The sequence below is a fragment of the Canis lupus genome, chromosome 10 (assembly GCF_011100685.1).
Source record: "Canis lupus familiaris isolate Mischka breed German Shepherd chromosome 10, alternate assembly UU_Cfam_GSD_1.0, whole genome shotgun sequence".
Lineage (NCBI taxonomy): Eukaryota > Metazoa > Chordata > Mammalia > Carnivora > Canidae > Canis > Canis lupus.
Window position 1 is genome coordinate 12,384,193 of NC_049231.1, and position 6,000 is coordinate 12,390,192.

The 6,000-nt window shown below is 37.7% G+C and overlaps 1 long non-coding RNA gene across 1 annotated transcript in view; it reads right to left on the reverse strand.

The window, feature by feature from the left end:
* The window catches only part of LOC111097594, a 31,820-nt gene extending 27,781 nt beyond the window's left edge, over positions 1-4,039 (reverse strand). Inside the window, exon 1 of the long non-coding RNA XR_005365406.1 lies at positions 3,835-4,039. This is a non-coding gene — a long non-coding RNA (uncharacterized LOC111097594). The remainder of the gene's footprint in view (positions 1-3,834) is intronic.
* Positions 4,040-6,000: the final 1,961 nt, after the last annotated feature.

Sequence of the window (6,000 nt, forward strand, 5' to 3'; positions counted from 1 at the left end):
CTTTTTATAATGAGAACAAACAGTAAATATTAATGCAAGCATTTATATAAAATATAGATAAGTAATACATATTACATATGTACACATAATTATATTAAAAAAATAGAAAGCGAACCATGTTATGACACAAACCAGCCATTTCTTAAAATTGAATGCATGATTATAAATGTTACCACCAAATCAACCAATTACTGAATCTATAATTTTTATGGATTGATTATATATTACTAAAAAGTGGATTAAGTAAAAAGCACATATTTAAACACAGAAAATCTATCAAAATTGTTTCACAAACATGTGCCTGGATTTCTTGGTCATTCATGTGATCTGGTTTTTGTAAGATGACATAAATAAAATCTATGTCTCTAATGAATGAAGACCCATAAGAAAATCATCACATATATCTGAATGAATTTTTTTTAAGATTTTATTTATTTATTCATAAGAGAGGCAGAGACATAGGCTGAAGGAGAAGCAGGCTCCCCACAGGGAACCTGTTTTGGGACTTGATCCCAGGACCCTGAGATCACGCCCTGAGCCACCCAGGCATACTTGAATGAATTTTCTTTAATTCTTTTCACTACTAACATTATTTTGCTGTTCTTTGACTCTCAAGCATATTTTCCTTGGTCGTTTTTTGATTGTCCATGTTCTGGGAATGAGACAGGGGAGATGTGGATGTAGAAATGGTGCCTCTAACCACTTTGTGACTTTGAAATTTTCTTTAGCCTTTCTATGAGGCCTTCTCCTTCTTAGTCATCCTTAAACTACAGATTCCTACCTTTGAGGTTCTTTTTCAATTTGAAGTCAGAAAATTCCCAACAAAGAGCTACTTGACATCTTTCTGCAAAGGAGCTATGTTCCCATAAACATTACCATTATGCATCTGTAAAAGCAGACCTTATGAGAATTTCCTAGGAAATTCCTAAGTCATATCACGTATAAGGGGGAAAAAGATATCTCAGAGCTAAATTTCCTAATAAATACTAATTAATGTAATCACCTATTTCATTAACTAAAACCTCACCTTCAGTACCTAACTTCCAATTTCTTATGACAAGGAATAGGCTATAGAATATCTTTTCTTCAAACCTGTATTTCCTGTTCTTATTTATTAAATGTTTTCTTCTTCATAAATTAAAAAAAAAAATTTAAGCACCAGCTTTGAGGTCCTAAAAGATGCAATTTATTATTTCTGCTCTAAATTTGCAGATTCTGTTGCTATAAAATGTCCTTTCTTTGTCATTCTTTGAAAGAAATGAGCCTTTGGAAAAAGTAATTGTTGCCATAGTTTTATTTTTTAACCAAACATTATCTCTCATGCTAAAGAAGTAGCCATGCATTCACCGTTCCCAGAACATCACAATAAACATTGTTTTGATCATGAAACTGGGCACTGATTTTATTAAGCTTTAACTTAATTGGACCCATTGCAAGGATTCCGGGCAAAACAACCTACTGTAAAGCTGAATTTAGAGAGGGCATGTACGGCAGACATTGTCTCTGTTTTTTCCAACGTTACAACTACATGACAGATTTTATAATGCCTAAATTACTCCTGGGAAGAAACTCGGTGCCAAGGAAACTAATTGCTTTAATTCTTCAAATCAATGAGGTATAATCTATTAAATTACTGTTAATTAATATACACACAGACTATTCCACAATTTTTTTAAAGTTTGTTCTGTGTTCCTTAATACTCCTACACATTCATATAACTTAAATTTGCAACACAAACGCCAAAACGTCATTTACAACATAAGAGTGAATGAGATATATAATTTATCTTGTATATAATTTATCATAATAGGCATAATGCTGCAGGTACTTATTTACTCATTTTTATTTATACTCTTGACTCTTTCCACAAAGGATTTAGAAGATTATGTAAAAATCTTGGTATGTACAATATAAGGACTGAGAGATAACAATGGTAAATATCAAACAAAGCTGTGTTTTGCCATGGGTGATTGTATTTTAAAATTCTACCACACTGCTAAAAAAAAAAGCGACGTCAATATACTAAAGAATAGAATGTTAATATGTAATTTAATCAACACTATACATTAGGTAATAGATACACAATGAAGATGAGTCTTAGAATAATTCAGTTGTAGGAGATGTTAGATCTAAGAGGGTTAGTTTTAACATCAGCTGGAAATTGTTTTAAAGATTTTATTTACTTATTCATGAGAGACACAGAGAGAGGGAGAGACACAGGCAGAGGGAGAAGCAGGCACCATGCAGGAAGCCTGATGTGGGACTCGATCCTGGGACTCCGGGGTTATGACCTGGGCTGAAGGCAGGTGCTAAACCCCCAAGCCACCCAAGGATCCACACAGCTGGAAATATTAATTGCTACAGAAGCACCTGGGTGGCTCAGTCCGTAAGCATCTGACTCTTGATTTCTGCTCAGGTCATAATCTGAGGGTAGTAAGATGGAGCCCTGCCTCTCGGGCTCTGTGCTGTGCTGGGCGTGGAGCCTGCTTAAGATTCTCTTTCCCTCTATCTCCCCCTGCCCCACCCCTGCTTCATGCTCTCATTCTCTATCTCTCTTTCTCTCTCTCAAATAAATAAATACATGGAACATTAATTGCTACATATTTGATTATGTGAAATACCATCATGGAGCCAAGTGGAGGGCTCTATGGAAAATTTAGTTCCCTCCACCCCATGCATAATTTTCATCAACCCCCAAGTCTCCCCAGAGAAACATTCAATCTTAGTAAAAAAACATTTCTTATATAAGCCTTGCTTTAGCACCTTCTTTCAACCAGCCCAAGCCCTTCCTGTGTAGAAACGTTGGAGCCGGGATCCCTGGGTGGCGCAGCAGTTTAACGCCTGCCTTTGGCCCAGGGCGCGATCCTGAAGACCCAGGATCGAATCCCACATCGGGCTCCCGGTGCATGGAGCCTGCTTCTCCCTCTGCCTGTGTCTCTGCCTCTCTCTCTCTCTCTCTGTGACTATCATAAATAAATAAAAAATTAAAAAAAAAAAAAAAGAAACGTTGGAGCCACCACTAGCAATCTGCAAAATCATAGGTTTTATGATGGCCTCGGTTCAAATCTCTATTTGCTGCCAAATCTGTTTTCAAAGATCAAGGAAAAGAAGGAAAACACTTCAAAGTTTAAAAAAAAAAAATCTGTTATTAAGATATTTGATAGAGAACGTAAACGTGAAGTCTACGTAAAGAAAGACATGAACTTACTGCAGATCCAAAATCATCACTAAAATAGATCTAATATGGGGGATCCCTAGGTGGCTCAGCGGTTTAGCGCCTGCCTTTGGTCCAGGGTGTGATCCTGGAGTCCCGGGATCGAGTCCCACGTCGGGCTCCCAGCATGGAGCCTGCTTCTCCCTCTGCCTGTGTCTCTGCCTCTCTCTCTCTCTCTCTGTGTATCATAAATGAATAAATAAATCTTTAAAAATAAATACATAAATAAAATAGATCTAATATCGTGTTGTTGGTGTTTTTAAATAGCAGCCTGTGTTTATGGTTTGAGTTGTCTCAGGTTTTGAAATTGCTTTGTAGGTAAACACTTTTGTTGGAATTCCCCAAGTTTCTCTACTTGTTCTATATTTCTCCTAATTCTACTTGCTCTTCCTGAGTAATTTTTAATATTGTCATAATTTTAACTACACCTAAATGCTATTGACTACCAAATCTGGGTATTTAACAGAAACATCCAATTATTACACATTCACCTCCAACCATCTCCTAAAATTTCCCCTAGATATGATATAGATTTTCTCAATCTCAACTCCGCCCTAAACTGAAGTCATGGTATCTTCCTTAACCTATGCCCCCTCTTCTAATTACGTAATTGTTCGTACCCAATCCTCCTGATCAGCCACGTTAGAAACTGAATCTTTCCTATCCCTCACTTTCCCAACATTCGATCAATGATCAAGTTCTGTCAATCTTCTAAACATTTTTTGAAGCTTGCCTTCCTTCTACGGCCAAGTGCAGGTCTTCATTTTTGCTCCCCTAGAACAATGGTCTCCTAACTGGCCTCTCTGCCATCAATTTTGTCCCTCTACAATTGTCTCCTCGACTCCTGCCAGAGAGTTCTGGAATGCTACCTGTGTGTTCTAAAACACAAAACTGTCCATATCGCCCATCTATTTGAAAGCCCTTAGTGGCTCCCCCAAAGGGGTGTCCATTATTTCCCAAGGTATGCTTCTCAGAACTCTAGTCCCAAAAGATGATCTTTCCTAAGTGTTTCATAGTCAGAAACCTGTATAGTATGTCCCTGCCAAGTCACCAGTATATTAGCATATTTAAGCTTCCCACAGACTCTGTGTTACGGAAGCCTTTTTCATCCGTTATTTTCCAAACTGTTTTCCCCACAGAATTCTCCCACCAGGAACAAAATACTTCACTAAGTGACTTCTAGGGAAGCTCCTTAACATGTCACATGAAGCCTTGAATGATCTGGAGTCTCCTGACTCTCCTGCCATCATTTCCTGCCATTCCCCGCATCCTTCTCTGTTCTCCAGTACCACTGAAACATTGTTTCTTAGCCCTTGGCCCTGCCTCCAGCTATTTCTTTTTCCTTCTATCCTTCTTTAAGACTTTAAAACAAGTCTTTGTTTCAAGAAGACTCTGCCTAAGAGGCACCAGGGTGGCTCAGGGATTGAATGTCCGCCTTCGGCTCAGGTGGTGATCCCCGGGGTCCTGGGATCAAGTCCTGCAACAGGCTCCCCTTGGGAGCCTGCTTCTCCCTCTGCCTGTGTCTCTGCCTCTCTCTGTGTGTGTCTCTCATGAATAAATAAATAAAATCTTTAAAAAATAAATAAAGACTTTGCCTAAGCCCTCCTGTGTGCTTCCATAGCCCTCTGTGCTGGCCTCTTCCAGCACTTACCACATTGTTGCTGAATTTAATTCTCTATTTATGAGTCTCTCTCCCCTATTAGACTATGAAGCTCTTTAAGGTGCTGATGACATTTTGTCTTTGTATCCTTAGCATAAGCACAATACTGGCATTTATTAAGACTAAAATGAAGTAAAAAATGCCTGGCCCACGTAGCAGGTACCCATTAATAAATCCCACAAATGTTAGTTGGATCAGAAACAGACTTTCCTCAACCTTAAAGCACTTATTTGAAGGTATTTGAATATAAAAACAATTCTTTCAATAATGACTTTTATCTGATGCATCTAATAAATTCCTTATAATCACCACTGTTACCTTCAAGACATTAATGTTCCTTTTACTGTCTTACAGCACACGTAATATTGTTGTTCTATAAATCTAAAGAGTTGTGGCCTTTCACTGATTTCTTTATGAGATAAATTTTTCAGATACACAGAACTGAGTAGGCAAAGGAAAGATGTGGTTTAGGATTCCCTGGATTGGTTCATGAAAGGATATAGTGAGGTAAATTAATGCTGACACAGTGCCCTCTGTCAAAATAGCCTGCTGGTTTAAGAAAATTATCACAACAGATATGTGCCAGTTGGAGAAGGGCAGAACATTAGATGGCTATGAAATTTTTAAACAGCCAGCCTTTCAGAATACAGAAATGGAAAATCTTCTCCTGGGAGATAATCTGAAGTTGTTGCTTTTAAGAAGATCCCAGGAGTTCTGGCTGGTTAATAATGACTACTACTTCATTACAAGGTGAATTGACCTCTTAAAACTGGGGGCTAGGTTGTTAACTAAAAACCATGCTTTTTTTTCCCTTTATACTTCTATTCCTTTTTACTTATCATACATCACTTATCATTTCTATTATACTTCTGCAGGACAATTAAACTGCTACTTACCTATGACTCAATAAGAATTTGTATATTTGGGCCTTTCAATACTTTGGGATAAGCCAGCTTTTAATTTAAATATTTCTTGCAATCTTTAATGGATTCCTTACTGTGAAGTAAGGTAGTTCCCACATATATCTGCAGTTTTGCTTTCCAAGGTTTCACTTTCTTGCCATCAACCACAGTCCAAAAGCAGGTGAACCTTACATATCCAGATATATGCTCATCGATATCAGAAG